Source organism: Carassius carassius, chromosome 1, assembly GCF_963082965.1.
Source record: "Carassius carassius chromosome 1, fCarCar2.1, whole genome shotgun sequence".
Taxonomy (NCBI): Eukaryota; Metazoa; Chordata; class Actinopteri; order Cypriniformes; family Cyprinidae; genus Carassius; species Carassius carassius.
In genome coordinates, this window is record NC_081755.1 from 978,888 (window position 1) to 996,772 (window position 17,885).

The 17,885-nt window shown below is 39.0% G+C and overlaps 1 protein-coding gene and 1 pseudogene across 1 annotated transcript in view; one reads left to right on the forward strand and one right to left on the reverse strand.

Moving 5' to 3' along the window:
• The window catches only part of LOC132134918 (galactose-specific lectin nattectin-like), a 154,697-nt gene that overhangs the window by 77,148 nt on the left and 59,664 nt on the right, over nucleotides 1–17,885 (forward strand). The gene's annotated exons all lie outside the window — the stretch shown is intronic.
• Nucleotides 2,601–5,916, reverse strand: LOC132135184 (galactose-specific lectin nattectin-like; annotated as a pseudogene).

The following is a 17,885-nucleotide window of genomic DNA, read 5'->3' on the forward strand; positions in this document are numbered from 1 at the left end:
AGGATCCGTCCTAGGTCCCCTTCTATTTTCAATATACATGTTGCCCCTTGGTAATATTATTAGAAAATACGGAATTAGCTTCCACTGTTATGCTGATGATACTCAGCTATATATTTCAACGAGACCAGATGAAACTTCCCAATTATCTAAGCTAACAGAGTGTGTTAAAAATGTAAAAGATTGGATGACAAATAATTTTCTCCAATTAAATTCGGATAAGACAGAGATATTAATTATTGGACCAAAAAACACCACACAGAATCTTGTAGATTACAATCTGCAACTAGACGGATGTACTGTTACTTCCTCTACAGTCAGAAATCTGGGTGTTATATTGGACAGCAATTTGTCTTTTGAAAATCATATTTCCAATGTTACAAAAACCGCATTCTTCCATCTTAGAAACATTGCCAAGCTACGAAACATGTTATCTGTTTCTGATGCAGAAAAGCTAGTTCATGCTTTCATGACCTCTAGACTGGACTATTGTAATGGACTTCTAGGTGGTTGTCCTGCTTCGTCAATAAACAAGCTACAGGTCGTCCAAAATGCAGCAGCTAGAGTCCTTACCAGGTCAAGAAAATATGATCATATTACCCCTATTTTACAGTCTCTGCACTGGCTACCTATTAAGTTCCGTATCAGTTACAAATTATCATTACTTACCTATAAGGCCCTAAATGGTTTAGCTCCTGCGTACCTAACTAGCCTTCTACCACGCTACAACCCATCACGCACCCTAAGGTCACAAAACGCTGGACTTTTGGTAGTTCCTAGGATAGCAAAGTCCACTAAAGGAGGTAGAGCTTTTTCACATTTGGCTCCCAAACTCTGGAATAGCCTTCCTGATAATGTTCGGGGTTCAGACACACTCTCTCTGTTTAAATCTAGATTAAAAACGCATCTCTTTCGCCAAGCATTCGAATAATGTATCTCTTAAATTGTGAGTGTAGTTGCATCTGCATTTTTATTCTTTAGCTTGGGTTAAACTAATTTTACTTTGTTGGATCAGCAGCTATGCTAATGATGTCTCTATTTTATTTCTATGTTTTGCCACGGGACTAGGATTTACACAAGCTCCAGTCTGGATCCAGAACACCTGAGAAGAGATGATGCTGACCCTCAGAGGACCCCAGATGATCCTAATCTTGAATCAACAAACAGAACTAACAATTATTGCTACATGTGTGACTGCATCCTATAATTACTATTAATTAATAATATTGATAGTTCATCATCTAGCTGACTACGTCTTGTATTATTATTATTATTATTTTTATTTTTCTAAAATCCTGTCAAACGTGCACAAACTACTAGCTACTACTAAATATTGTAGAAACATAATTTTCTGTAAAGTTGCTTTGTAACGATTTGTATTGTAAAAAGCGCTATACAAATAAACTTGAATTGAATTGAAAAAATTGAACTTCAGAGAGGTCAGAACAACGTTTGTGAATATTTTGAATAAAACAGGTATAACTAAATAAAAGTGATCCATGTGCATACAGATGTATTGTAGCTGCGTTGTGTCACATGACAAGCATGATGCGTCGCCATGGAAACAATAAGGCGGTAAACTCTAAAATAACGGTCATATAAAATAACTCACGCGGGGGGCTCAGCTAGAATATTTTAAACTCATGTGCGAAAGGGTTAATGTGTGTGGAGAGAGATGTTGTTTGCTCTCTTTGAAGTTTTATTGTTTTAATGCATGGCGTCTGTTTTGTGCGGGTTCCTGAGTATTTGCTGGCAATTCAGGAGTGAAGTGTCCAAATAAGGAGGGTCTGGCTGCAGACATGCTCTTAAAATGATTTATTGATTCATTAATTTAAAGACTGCAAGGGACGTCACTTGTGGAAGTGCAGGTGTCTGAGAATTCAGGTGCATGTCTGGAGCCAGACCCTTCTCATTTTGGACCCTTAGCTCCTGAAATGCCATTGACTTATTTCTCAATTTGATAACATGACATGCTGAACAACATTAAACATTTAAAATGAATATAAAACATAGATAAATACTGTATATACTCCTAAACCAGGTCTTTGTTTACAATGATGTTTTTGATATAATATTTTTTCAAATAGTAGGAGTGCTATTGAAGTACTACTTTCCAAAGATATTTTCCAAGACGAGGACATAAGGACTACAGTTAACTGCAACTCGAGAAATTTGTCAAGATGAAGGAAACAACATTTGAAGCTGCCATCGCATACCAGTCCAGTTTTGGGGCGTTAAAAAAATGAAAGTATCTCCTTAATGTGGACCAATCACCGTCACGGGTTACTCTATAAAGAATTTTGTATTTGTATTGCTTCTGCTTATATAAGCTTTGTAATTTCATGAAATAGACATTTTGACAAAAAACATCTTTCTTTGGCACACATATTGAATTATTTTACAGTTTGTTTTATAACAACTCGATTAGTAAATGTTTCTATTTATTTCCTATAATAATACAATGGCATGACAAAAGCAATGCACCTCTGATGCTGAATTTTATTTACGCAGATCCAAAGTTTACCGAAAATCTTCAGGAATTTCATTCAGAAAATGCACATCTGATATGTGGAATGAGACAAAAACCCACAGAAACAATTAAATGCAACTGCTTGATATTTATTGAGTTCTACTTGCACGTTAGTAAAGAAATTAGGGAGAATTAGTTAAAGGAGCAATTGACCAAAAAATGAAAAATTGATTACAAACTTGCAACCTTTCACTTCACAAGACATTAATTGATGGACTGGAGTCGTGTGGACTATTGTGATGTCTTCATGATCAGCTGTTTGAGCTTTCATTCTGATGGCACCCATTCACTGCAGAGGATCTCCATCAATAAGCAAATGATGTAAAGTTATATTTCATCAGATCTGTTCTGATGAAGAACTAATCTTTATCTTGGATCGACTGAGGGTAAGCGATGTTTTAAAATTGTCATTTTTTTGTCAACTATTCCTTTAATGCAAGACAATAAGACATTCACAATTTTACATGAAACTTAAATGTTGGTGTGTATTTCTTCACACACACATAAGGCTTTTTAATATGACAGGGGTTGTCATTCCAGTTACTCGAGGCTATAGCAGGAAGGAAAAAAATCTATTATTGTTACAGTATAAGTTTTCTGATAAAATGTAATGCTTGTTAAGGTAATACAGCCAATTCTAGTCCTTTACCATTTCATAAACATTAGGTGAAGTTAAAATACAGTTCTACATTCGGCTGGTTATTGGAATTGAGGCTACTAAGGATTTCCAAGATAAAACAAAGATATAAATAGTGATGATATTTCATAAACATTTAAAACACTCACGTTGATAGTTCATCATAAGACAGTGCTCGTTTCTATTGCTATTGTCAGGTTGTGAAGGAGCCCATATCTCTTGGTCCAGTTTTGATCCATCACTCCAGAGCCATGTTCCCTCCTGTGAACAGAACACCATAAAGGACACTCCGTTTCCATCACACACCTACATGGCATTATTTGATATTTGTAAATATAAAAAAACATGTTCACACCAACCATTTGGATCACAAGTTCATGATGTTAACGCATTAAAAACATGTTTGTGTTTCTCTATAGAAACCAGTAGACCTACCATGCCAAACATATCAGCTGTATCCTAATCTTACTTTTTATTCTATGACTTAACTCAAAAACAACTACAATATACAAAATAAAAAGAAAAAGAATGGCTATTGACAAGTACGCTAAACAAATGTAAAACAAACATACTGAAACAGCGTCATAGCCTCCTATCCAGGACTCTTGTCTCTTGAGTTTGATATTTAATCATGATCTGTACGAAGATGTACTCCTCATAACTGTGTACAGAGGCCAGGTTCCCATCGTAGCCCAAACACTGTTTCTAAAGAGAGTAGGACATAAAAACTATTGTTAACTAACTGAAAATTTCAAGACTTAGAAATGAAGGAATCCCTATGATAAGATGGCATCTCATACCTCTGCATCAATCCAGGAACGCGGAAAGTTAAAAAAGCGGAAGCATCTACCTTTATATGCAGACCATCCACTTTCACAGGATTCTGTAAGAAAGATAGGGGAGTATTATTGCTGCCTTAAACCTTTAGTATTTTCATTAAACTGAGATCAGATTGATATTGTATGTATACGCACCTTGTCTGACCAGGGTACAGGTCCCTGTTTAAAATGTGTAAATAGCACAAAGAAATAAACAGAACAAAGATACAAATTAAACAATGTTTAAGTTTGTAATTGTCCAGTTACAGAGACCATATAATCAAATGTAAATAGCATTGCGTAGTCTTCACTGTATAAATGAAAAAGAGTTTAGTTCTTGTTAAAATGACAAAGTAATTTAGTGAAGGGCAGTGAGAGATTTTCTCTCATTAGATTTCTTGGATTAAAATAAGGACATCGACAGCAGCTGCTAAATTAGGTGCAGTCACTTTAAGAGACAATCCATCCGATTTCTTTCTCAACAGTTTACATTCACTTAAGAGGTAACCGACCGCCAAGACAGGTACAACATAATATTTTATGCATTTGTCCGTTCAAGAGCAAGAAGAAGCAAAACTCAATTTGGTGTTGAAGGGCTGAGACGTGGCTCTCTGTGTGCACAGAACACAGCGCACTGATGCTGAATTAAGCTTTTCATCTCTTTTTGTGTTTGTATGTTTATGTTTTTGTTCACTCAGGTGCAGATGGAGAACTCAGTTCAGTGTTTGAGCTCTGTCCACAGCCGTGGGTCTCTATAATCATCACCACCTTTCACCAGTGACGACCCTGCTTTTGTCACTACAACTAGACAGAACAAATGTAACACACTAAAATATCTCACCATTGCTTCTGCAATTAAGAGGTGCTGTCTCTGAAATAATAAAAGAAAAAGAATACATATATATATATATATATATATATATATATATATATATATATATATATTAAAAATTTTAATAATCAGATTACAATTTTATGTCTAAATCCAAACTAACAGTCTGTGGGATTTGAGGTAAACTGCATAAATTAAAAACTGGGCCACATACACTTCACAACAATTTCCTGAAGCATCCAGAGCAAAAGAGCAGAACAAATGTAACACACTAAAATATCTCACCATCGCTTATGCCAGTAAGAAGTGCTGTCTCTGAAATAATAAAAGAAAAATAATATATATATATATATTAAACATTTTATTAATCAGATTACAATTTACAATTAACAGTCTGTGGGATTTGAGGTAAACTGCATAAATTAAAAACTGGGCCACATACACTTCACAACAATTTCCTGAAGCACCCAGAGCAAAAGAGCAGAACAAATGTAACACACTAAAAGACAGCATCAATATCTTACCATTGCTTGTGCCATTAAGAGGTGTTGCCTCTGAAATAATCAAAGAAAAATTATATGTGTGTGTGTGTTTGTATTAAAAATTGTAATAATCAGATTACAATTTGATGTCTAAATCCAAACTAACAGTCTGTGGGATTTGAGGTAAACCACATGAATAGAAAACTGGGCCACATACACTTCACAACAATTACCTGAAGCATCCAGAGCAAAGAGCAGAAAGAAAGACAGACAAAGAGGCCAGACTGCCATTGTTCCTGAAATCAACCAGTACTACTGCACACCTGACAAAACATGAAGACAGAACAGTTTTTATTCATTATTAACCTGTTCTCAATGTCCACATTCCAATATTGCCAGCTGTACAAGAGCCCTGTGCGTCACTATGGAAAGGATATATATATATATATATAAGCATTTCAAATGATCCACTGACTCAAGCCACACTTTTATGAAACAGTAAAGTGTAAAGTTTTGAACGGCTGAAAAACCTCACCCTCTATGAAGTTAGTCACGTCCAAGTACTCTGTAGCTCTCTGCAGAACAACAAATGCTTGACTCTTCAAAACCAGATCATGACTCCCCTATTTTTATTTGGTTCATACACAGAGGAGACTGCTGTCGGATTGGTTCCTGTCTCCAAAACCCACAACAAATCCTTATCTTAAACCTAATCCCACACAGGAAAACCAGGAGAGTTATGATAAGAAATGAGATTTCAACACCACACATTACATAACCTAAAATCAATACAAACATTACTTGACTTGGTTATTTTATAACATTGTGTTAATAATGACTCTCTAGTGTTGTGGATGTTGTCAAATTTGACATTTCATTTGGTCACTGTCACTATGTTTATAGGCATTATTCACAGCTATAGCAAGAATGGAAAGGGGTTTTGTCTGTAATTCTACATTGAGATCAGAAGAGAGATGAAGAACATACATCACGTGGGGAGTACATATTCACGTTGTGCTGTGGGGCTCCTTGAGCTCATCAAAACTATTCATTAGTTCCTCAAATGTTCATTTCCGTTACCTAATATATTTGTGAGTTTTATTCTGTCGAAGGAAAATAACTGAAATTCAGGATTCTATTTATATTCTATATCTTGGAATTTTCTTATGCCTCTGTAATAACTGGACAACATACATACATACTGATAGAAAATAGTGATTGAGAAAAACATTTTCACTTTGCTGTCCACAATGAATGCCAAGACAGTGCAAAACTATATACACACATACATATAGAATAATTGACAAAGGGCCGTTGAATTATTATAAAAATAATTATATATGAAAAAATATAAATTTAGACTATGTGTATCTAAATACGTGAGTATAGAGTAGGAATATAGAATGTGAAAAATAGATAACACACACCTGGTGACAAATTCGACACACCCTTCACATACTCACACACACAGCTGTTCCCCTTTGTCACGGACAATATATTCTCCACTCTCACACCACTCTGTCTGGCTGGATTAATGTTAATTGTGATTTGTAAGTGTTCATGTATACTGGTGTCTGCATTTTGGCTGCGTCTGCTCTTGTCCCTGTGATTTGTTTCTGTTTGGTTTTTGGCCTTGTTGGCCTTTTTGTTCTCATTAAAAGATAATTTCTCTGCATTTGCACCCAGACCCTGTTTCCTTCACGGCGCCGTCTCTACCGCGCCGTGACCATATCCTCCTCATACTTAATCATTAGAAATACCTAAAATCAGAGGAAATTATAGGTGACTGACCCTGATGTAGAACCTAACACTGATTGTGAGCCTAAACTTCACAAAAGCTATAAACTGTTTCTTCATATCTGATTGGTTAATCACTGTGTGGTTCCAGGGTCAACAAAGTTCTGCCGGAAGCTTCAGCATAGGCAACTGCTTCAAACTTTCAGACAGGTTTTTTTTATATCAATGTTCAAAGTTCATTTGCAAACTTGACTCATCTAGTTAGTTTTAATAATGCATCATGCTCAAACATGAGCAATGTTGAATCACTGTCTACATGACCCAGTTTATCACGCTTATATTGAAATCCTCCTACTTTTTTCTTTGAAAAATTCGGTTACACTTTATTTTACGGTTATATCTATTAGTTGCTAATTAGCATGTATATTACTAGAATATTAGCCATGTATTACTGCTAATTAAGCACATATTAATGCCTTATTCTACATCCCTAATCCTACTAATTATCAGAAAATTAAGAGTTTATTGAGAGAAAAGCCATAGCTATTAGTAATAAGCAATTGATAGATGTAACCGTAAAACAAAGTCTTAACAAAAATGTATATGATTGTTTTATGCAGTTTATGTAGTTATTGATTTATTTATACTACATTTCTCAAGGCACACTGCTCCCCGGGTACCACAGGAAAAATGTTAAAAATAGTTAAAATGGAGTTAAATTCAACAAGAAATAGATGAATATAAAGTAGATTTAAGACGGATTAATTTCTTTATTTTATGTGCAAAATTCACAGTTTATCCACAAGCAAAACTGGCTTAAATCTCCTTTGTATTCCTATTTTTCTTGCTGAATTTAACTCTCATCCCTGAGGCTTATGAATAACAACAACAAATGCAGTTGTTTGATACATTATTATTACATGAATATCATGATTAATCAAATATATTTGAGCCTTTTTCCTAAGTATATAATCTCATACTATGATGTACCTCCATGCCACTTCCCGCCGAAACGGGTGTGGCCTAGCCCTATAAAGGGAGCTCGAAAAGGCTGACTCACCTGATTTTTCATCTCTTCAGCCAAGCTCACGCATCGCTGGATCACGAGAGGAAGCAAGCGCCGTCCATAGCATCTCAGCGGGACGAGCCATTCCTGAAGCCGCTGGCCTACGCCACCTTCCACTGCCGTTCCTGCTGCGCGTTCCGGCGCCTATATCCTTTTTTGTATCCTCGTGTGTGTTCGCCCTGCGACACACACTTGTAAAAGAGCTGCATCTTTTTAAAGATGCCCTCGTGCGGCTTGTGCAGAGCCCTGCTCAGCGAAGGAGACCGTCACGTCATCTGCGTCTCCTGCCTGGGTGAGGATCATGCAGCGCTCGCGCTCGCTGACGGCGGCTGCCCTCACTGCGAGCTACTGCCGATGGTGACTCTGAGGACTCGCCTGGCATTCTTCTCCGAGCCTGCATTCCCCGCTGCGACACAGCGCCGTAAAAAGCGCCACTCCCAGCGAATTACGGAATCGTCTCCAGCTCTTCCGAGCTCGCCGGTTCTCCCTGCTTCACCGGCCTCCCCTGCATCGCTTCCCGATGGTCAGCGCCCGCTGTCTGCTGCCGCGTCTTCCGAGGAAGTAGAACTCAGGGCCGCGTCGGGGGAAGAGGACACGTGCTCTCTGCTAGCTTCGGGCAGTGAGAGTTGGGCGAGCTCCGGGGATCTTGCGCCTTCTGCTCAGAAGCCCAGCAGACGGGCTGATACCGAGAAGGAGCTGATGCGAGTGCTCACGCTGGCCGCGGCGAGCCTTGGCCTCGAGTGGTCTGCACCAGTGCCCCCTCTCTCGTTCCCGGCTGGATGGTAGCTTTCTTCCAGATGAGCGTACTTCTCCTAGCTCAAAGCCCGCCCCGTTTCTTACTGAGCTTCATGAAGAAGTGGCGAAAGCTTGGAATGCTCCATACTCGCCAGCATTTTCCACACTGGATGATGCTAAAAACAGAGGCTACCAGTCACTTCCGCCGGTGGAACAGGCTATAGCGACGCACCTTTGCCCGCCCTCTGCTGGACGGCGGACGAAAGCGGCGTTGCCATCGAAAGCCTGCTGCATGACGTCATCTCTGCTCGCGCGGATCTTTTCTGCTGCTGGGCAGTCTGCGTTACACACCATGGCCATGCTGCAGATTTTCCAGGGTGATCTCCTCTGGTGACCTGAAGCTATCTGTCTCGCGGATTTGAGGAGTGCTTCTGATCTCTCTCTCCGCGCTACTAAGTCCGCTGCACAGGCCATGGGACGGGTTATGGCTTCCGCTACTGTGGCTGAGAGACATCTATGGCTGACTCTATCAGACATGGCAGAGTCTGAGCGCGCTGCGTTCCTCGACGCCCCACTGACTCCCGCTGGCATCTTCGGATCATCTGTCAACCAGTTTGTTGAGAGATTCGTCGAGGACCAGAAAGCGTCACAAGCTTTCAAGCACTTCTTGCCGAAGCTCTCCGGTTCTGCAGCGAGTCATGCTAGACCGGCCCCGCAAAGCTCTCAGCCACGCCCCCCGCCTCCTGCTGCTTCATCGCAACAGCGTAAGCAACGTAGCTCGAGACCCCGTTCTCGCTCTACCAGCCGTCGCCCCGCGCCGTGGGAAGCACGGCAGAGGATTACGGTGAGGCCGGAAGCCCCGAAGTCATCCTAGCACTTCTAGGAAAGCGCCGGTGTACGAGTTTCGCTGTGGCTGAGCTCTCACCCAAGCGCTCTGCTGTTTCAGTTCCAGGAATTGTGACTGTCTCAGCGTTTTCTGCAACGCGCAAGCCTGCACAGTTGCCCGCTTGCCTCCACACAAAAGCCGTTATCATGGCTACCCAGATATTTCCCGAAAAGAGTGTAATTCCTGGTGTCCCGGCCACGGCCGATGGTGCTATAAATGTAGTGACGATGCCCACTGCTCAGTGCCCATCTCCGCATATAAGCACAGCCCTTCACACAGGGCTTGCGCCCATAAAATCGACTCAGATCGATCGCGCGCACTACACAGTAAACGTGCCCACTCCTACGTGCCCACAAACACTATGTCACACACGGCGTGTGGTTTCTGTAAAAACGAAACCCGTGCACGTGCGCTCTGCCCAGGCAGACAGCGAGTCGAAAGCAGTATATGTGCACGCTTACAGCCCACAGTTACTCACAGACCCTCACTCGGTTAGGCACCGTGGCGGAGTCGAGGAAGAGCGATCTGCCCGCTGTGATCAGTGCGCTCCCAGCCTCAAACGTCACAGGCATAACGCCCATGTTACAGCACACCGAAGCGCCGCCGTTGCCCAGCCAACAGAGCGCGCTTCGCATCCAACCCTTAGCCATTCATGCAGATGCATGGTCAGCGCTTCCAGGGGTTTCGGATTGGGTGCTAGACATTATAAAGAGAGGCTACTCGCTACAGTTTTTTCGACGCCCTCCGCGCTGTTTAGCGCTCGTCGAAACTACGGTCAAAACAGAAGTAGCACACCTACTTCGGGCCGAAATATCAAAACTGTTGAGCAAAAGGGCTGTGGAGCCTGTATCTCAAGCTCAAAGCGAAGGGGGGCTGTACAGCAGATACTTCTGGCTCAATCACGATCAGAGCTCGTGGAACACGGGGCCATTTTACTCGATCACCTCGAGAAACTCTGTCTCAGTGTCAACTGGACGAAGAGTTCGCTGAACCCCAGTCAGACGATACTGTTTTTGGGTATAGCTCTGGACTCACGCTCCATGATGGCGCGGCTGTCGCCACAGCGCGCGTTTGGCATTCAGCGCGCAGCGAGCTCTCTCCGCTGCGGCGCGACCTTCTCGCTCAGAGAATTTCAGAAGATGCTAGGTCTCATGGCCTCAGCATCTCCAGTTCTTCAGTTGGGCCTGCTCCGCATGCGCCCCTTGCAGTTCTGGCCGAAAGCACGGGTACCGTGCGGAGCGTGGATATCCGGTCAGTTGTGTCTCAAGGTCAATCAGAGCTGTGTTACAGCCCTGAAACCCTGGACAGCAAACGACTGGTACCAATCAGGTGTAAGCCTGGGGACTTCCTCGAAAGTGAAAATGGTGTCAACAGACGCCTCCACTCCCCGAATCAAGGGCCGCCACGTCTTAGTCCGTTCGGACAACATGTCTGTGGTGTCCTATATAAATTGCCAGGGCGGTCTCAGGTCCCGAAACCTGTACAGGTTGGCAGAACGCCTCCTGGTTTGGGCTCAGCGCAACTTGTGCTCGCTGAGAGCAGTTCATGTGCCTGGGCTACAGAATCTGGGTCCGGACAGACTGTCCAGAAACAACATTCCCACAAGCGAATGGTCTCTACACCCACGGACAGTCCAGCTGTTGTGGGAAAGATTTGGCAGGGCGGAAGTGGACCTCTTCGCGTCCCACGAAAACGCTCACTGCCCCGCGTTCTTTTCCAAGAACGAAAGTGCGCTGTCACAGAGGTGGCCGTGCTGCCCGCTCTATGCTTCCCCACCGTCTCCCTCCTTCCGCAGGTGATAGAACGGGTGAGGGAAACGAGATGCTCAGTGCTGCTTGTAGCACCACTTTGAAAGAACCAACCATGGTTTCCAGATTTGATGCAGTTAGAAGACACTGCCCCGTGGCCAGTGCCGTTGAGGAGGGACCTCCTCTCGCAGGCCAGGGGCTCGATTTGGCACCCTCAACCGGAGTTGTGGTCCCTCCATGTGTGGGCGCTCAACGGTTACCCGCTGATCTCTCAGTGGGAGTGCTAAATACTATCACTCAGGCTAGAGCTCCATCGACTCGACGGCTGTATGCCTCGAAGTGGTCAGTATTCTCCAGCTGGTGCACAGCTCGGGGACGTTCACCCCTTAGTTGTGAGGTGACGGAGGTTCTCTCCTTCCTAAAGGAGCTGTTGGATAAGGGCAGAGCCCCCTCCACGCTCAAAGTTTATGTGGCGGCTATCGCAGCGTTTTCTGAGACAACGCTCGGTCAGTCAATAGGAAGGAATGATTTGGTCATCCGCTTCCTTAGAGGAGCTAGGAGGCTGAATCCTCCCAGACCTCCGTCAGTCCTGTTGATGTAACACTCAAAAAATCTTAACTTAACGAAATCTTAAACTTAAACATTAAGATGAACAGTATTTATAAATGCTGACTAATATATATATATATATATATATATATATATATATATATATATATATATATATATCGTTCTAATATGATGATTCATTATCAAAGTTGGAAACAGTTCTGCTGCTTAATATTTTTTCAGAACATGTGATAGTTTTTTAGGATACTTTGATGAATAAAAAGTAAAAAAAAAAAAAGAAGCTATGTTTTTAAAATATAAATATTTTGTAATAACAATATACACTACTGGTCAGTAATTTTGGGTCAGTATTTTTTTTTCTTTTTTTAAATAAAATCAATACTTTTATTCAGCAAGGATGTGTTAAATTGATAAAAAGTGATAGTAAAGAAAATATATTATTAGAATATATATTATTAGAATTTCTTTTTTATTTTGAATAAATGCAGTTCTTTTTAACCCTTTATTCATCAAATATATTAGACAGCAGAACTGTTTCCAACACTCATAATAAATCAGAATATTAGAATGATTTCTAAATGATCATGTGATAGACTGGATGTGTGGAAGATTTTTATTGGTCAATATGTAAACTAATCAGGCATAATCAATGTGAATCTAGCCATCTATGTATGAAGTTATTCTACTGTTATAATCCTGCATTTGACTGTATGTAGAGGCCTGCGTGAGAATGGAATGTGCAGAGAGTGCAGGGGGATAGTATATGGTGCATCTGCACACTCTATTTGGACATTAGACAAAATATATGATCAGACCTCCTTGGTGCAGACATTACCAAAATACAGCATATAGTAAAGTTGGACACACTGTTTTGACATAAGACAAAATATATGATTAGGCCTCCTTGTTTCACTTAGAATAAATTCTACATCCCAAAAGCAAGCTGGAGACACAGCTATAAAAGGTAAAAGAGTTGATAAACAGAATCATATGTATGAAATGTATTGAACATGGGCACGCCTTCAGAAGCACTGTATAAAATAGAGAACCGACACAGACTCGACAGACTGTTCTGCACAGCTTTCTCGGTTTTATTTTCTCTTGAGAATAAAATCTTTCTTCTGGAAACAGAACCCTGAGACAGTGTGATTCCTCAGATCCATGGCCGAGGAAAATACACTACAGATGTTACATGTGACACTGAAGGCTGGAGTAATAATGCTGAAAATTCAGCTTTGCATCACAGGAATAAATTATAATTTTGTTTAAGTATATTTATTTATTTAAATTGTAATAATATTTCACAATATTACTGTTTTTCTGTATTTTTGATCAAATAAATGCAGGCTTGATGATTGATGATTCAACAAGAGCAGGAGAACATTTGTGGGAAAATTAGGCTGTTTCTGTGTCTGCTCTCCATGAGCACCATTACCTGTAAAACATTTCATATCTCATGTTGTTAGCTTTCCATTTCATGCTAAAATTCATTTCATATGTTTATAAAGTGACAGTAAGTGACCTAAGCTGCATCCGAATATATATACACTAAGTAGACATCGAAAACGCCTTGCGGTATAAAGTGCATTTGCAGCTTTTGACCGCTGAGTGGCGCTTTAACCACAAGTTATCAAACAAGCGCATCAAAGCACATTTTCGCTAATAGACGTCAGTTTTGCCTCACTGATGTGTTACATTTGACTGCTTCAGTCACTGAAAATTTAAGAAATAAACTATAGTTTAAATATTTAATATATTTAATATTTAATATTCACAGATGAAAGTTTGGTATTTATGAAGTCATGTGCATTTCTTAGAACGAATTCAAGCAGGATAAATGTCAAGCCTGTGCCTGAGCCTGTGCTTATATTTTCTAAGCTTCATGGTATTAAACCATATTTTAGATTTGACACATTTAAAAGGTGTGCAGTATTATTTATATTATATTAATAATGCGTTATATTATTCAAAAGAAATTCTGGTTTACTTTGCTTCGGAGCATTAAAAGTGGTAGCCTATTTTAGGGGGGTAGGCTACATGGATTAATATGCAAAATATCAACATTTTAATATATGATGCCTATATTTTAATTTATATTTTAAATATAAATATATTTTTTTCCTTTAATAAAACATCATGCATTTTTGTTATTCGTTACCTGTCCTTTATTTTGACATAACTTATTGGGAAAAAGACATTTGTCTGTAAACTGATTAAGAAATTGTTGCATGTTTAAATGTGAAGCACTGTATAATTTCGTTCCCATTATTTAGGCCTAATTTGCCTAAAACAATAAATGAATAAAATTAAACCAGCACGATTAAATCTTTGAAACTCTAAAGAATTAATAAAACGTCCTCAAGATTAAACTCAAGTTCTCTTATTATAATCAACAACATTCACACGATGTAAAAAAAAAAGCTTTAGTAATTGACAACTTATGTGATTTTAAAGGGAACCTTCTTTACTTGCTTTTAAAGTAGGGTAATATCATATGGCCTAAAAAAAATCCCAGTTTTTTTTTTTTTATTTAGAAAAAAAAAAAATCTGATTTATGATTTAAACTAATTTTTTTTTTTTTTTTGAACAATGTATTTATTGTTTTGATTTAAGACAGGTAACAGAAAAAGAAACAATTTTCCATTTCGTCACAGTCATTTCCCACCCCAACAAAAGAACACATCGCTCTCTTCTCCCAATTAGAAGTACACAAAGGTCTCAGTCAAACCTCCATTTAAGTCCAAAACAATTTTTGCAAGGTACCCCAAAAAAAAATACATTACTGTACTTTAAACACATAAGTTACATTTCTCAACAAAACACTCTTAAAAGAAAGAGAAAAAAAAAAAAAAAAAAAAAAAAAAAAAAAAATCAAATAGAAAAACACTAATACATTACACCACCTGTAATAACTGACCAATATTGTTATTGTTAATGTAGTAATTAAACGGCTTCCATATTTCTTCATGTACATCCATTTTGTTTTTGATAAAATATGTTATTTTTTCCAGAGCCATACACTGTGCCATGGCATTAATCCAAGCTCCTACAACTGGTGGATCAGACCTTTTCCAGCTTAGAGCTATCATTCTTTTAGCTTGTAAAATAGAAAAATCTATCAGTTTACGCTGCTGAGGATTTAATTTAAGGTTCTTTGGATATAAATGTAGCAAAATCATTTTTGCATCTAGAGGAATATTCAAAGACAAAATTATCTTTGTAATATTAATCACTTCCACCCAAAATTCTTTAATAATGTTGCACTCCCAAACACAATGCACAAATGATCCCTGAGCCTCTCTGCATTTGAAGCATGTATCAGGGATATTTGCATTAAACCTATTCAGTTTGACTGGAGTTATGTAAGTCTGCATCAACCAGTTATATTGAAGTAGTTTTAAGCTAACATTACCTGACTGTTTCTGAGAGTTTTTACAGATTTGTCTCCATTCATCCTCTGATATATCCTCATTCAGTTCCGCCTTCCATAATTCAAGTTTCGAGGTTGTTGATTCATTGGACCCTGATGCAAGCCAGTTATAAAAAACTGATATTAATCCCTTATTATTGCATTTCTTGGTAATTAATTCCTCCAAAGAAGAAATTACTGGTAAGTTTAATGATTGGTTCTGCATAGAAAGAACAAAACTCCTTATTTGTAAGTATTTAAAGAAATGTTTTCTTGGAATATTATATTTAGTAGATATCTGCTCAAATGACATCAACTTTCCCTCCTCAAAAAGATCACTAATTTTGCTTAATCCTTTCTCAGCCCACACCCGGAATCCTGAATCCTTCGTTCCTGGTTTGAATAATGTGTTGCCCCAAATGGGGCTAAACTGGGATAAAGAGTTATCTATTTTCATGTACTCTCTAACTTCATACCATATTCTAATCATGTTAACAACAATGGGGTGCGTGGTGACTGTTTTCAATTGTTTAAACTTATCTGAGTATATATACAGGTTTAATGGCAGCGCAAACCCATATGACTCCATATCCACCCAGGCTGGTTTATTTCCAGAGGAGAAATAAAACATGATTGTTCTTAATTGTGCAGCTAAATAGTACCAGTACAGGTTGGGACATTTTAACCCCCCAGTGTCAAATGGAAGATAAAGAAGAGAGAGACGAACTCGAGGGCATTTTTTGTTCCAAATAAATTTCCTGACTAATGAGTTAATCTTCGAGAACGTTCCAGCTGGTGGCGCCAGGGGAATATTTTGGAATAAATACAAGAATTTAGGCAAAATATTCATCTTCAATATATTTATCCTTCCTATCAATGAAATTGGTAAAGATAACCATCTATCTAGATCTTTAGATGTTGATTCCATTATAGCATTATAATTTGTAGATATTATATTTTCTAATTGGGGAACAATTTTGATACCTAAATATGTAAAGCTTGGTGATATTTTCAAAGTAAATAAATGTGATGTATTTGGACAGTTATCTTTATTAAGCAGCATTAACGATGATTTTGATGTGTTCACTTTATATCCCGATATATTTCCGAAGTGATTGATCAGATCTAAAAGTGCTGGTAGAGAGGCGTTTAGTTGTTTTAGGAATAGCACTACATCGTCAGCAAATAAAGCTATTTTATGTTCCTTGCCTCCCATTGTAATCCCATGTATGTGATTGCTAGACCTTACAGCTATTGCTAGCGGTTCGATAGCCAAAATGAATAAAAGTGGGGACAATGGTGAGCCTTGAGGGCAACCTCTTGTAATATTAAATGGCTCAGAAATCACCTCATTAGTTAAAACTTCAGCCACTGGGTTGGAATGTAATAATTTGATCCAATGTAAAAAGGAGCTTCCAAATCCGAATTTTTCAATGACGTCAAATAGATACGCCCATTCGATTCTATCGAAAGCCTTCTCCGCATCGAGCGAAAGAAGAGCAGTATCCTTTTCATTTTTTTGGCTATGTAGAATATTTAAAACCCGTCTTACGTTATGAAGTCCCTGTCTGTTCTTAATGAACCCACTTTGATCGTCACCCACAATGCTCGGAAGCACAGTCTCTAACCTTTTTGCCAGGACTTTACATATTATTTTGGTATCGGTATTAATTAGGCTTATAGGTCGCATATTACCACATTTTGAGTTCGGTTTTCCTGGTTTTGGTAAAAGAATGATCAAAGCCTCCCTCATAGAAGTAGGAAGACGAGCACTATTATAACATTCTATATACATATCATGGAGTGGCCCAACCAATTTATCACTAAAATATTTATATAGGTCAATGGGAAGGCCATCAGGTCCTGCTGTTTTACCACCCTTTAATGTATTTATAGCCTCCATAATTTCAGCTGCACTAAGCTCACCATCTAATTTAATTTTTAGTTCCTCCGATATTTTAGGGATGTTGAGATTATCAATAAACGTAGAGTGGGCATCGGTCATGGCTTTATATTCAGAACAATATAGCTTTTCGTAGAAATTTCTAAACGCTTTATTAATTTCCATCGGATCTACAGTCATATTTCCATTTTCATCCTCAATACTAGTAATTGATCTTTCTGATTCCTGTTGTTTTATACGCCAAGCAAGAAGTCTGCCTGGTTTTTCTCCCTGATCGTAAAATTGCTGCTTTAATCTTAATAAATTGGCCGCTGCCTTTTCATGTGTTCTTTCATTATATTGGGTTCTTAACAATAGTAATTCTTTTAACACATTATCAGTATTTTGGCCTGTTTGTAAACTTTTTTCCTCAAGTAAGCGAATTTTTGTTTCAAGTGTTTTCATTTCCTCCTGTTTCTCTCTTGTCTTCCTACTCGTATAGCTTATAATTTGTCCTCGTATAAAGGCCTTAAAGGCTTCCCATCTGATTATAGCT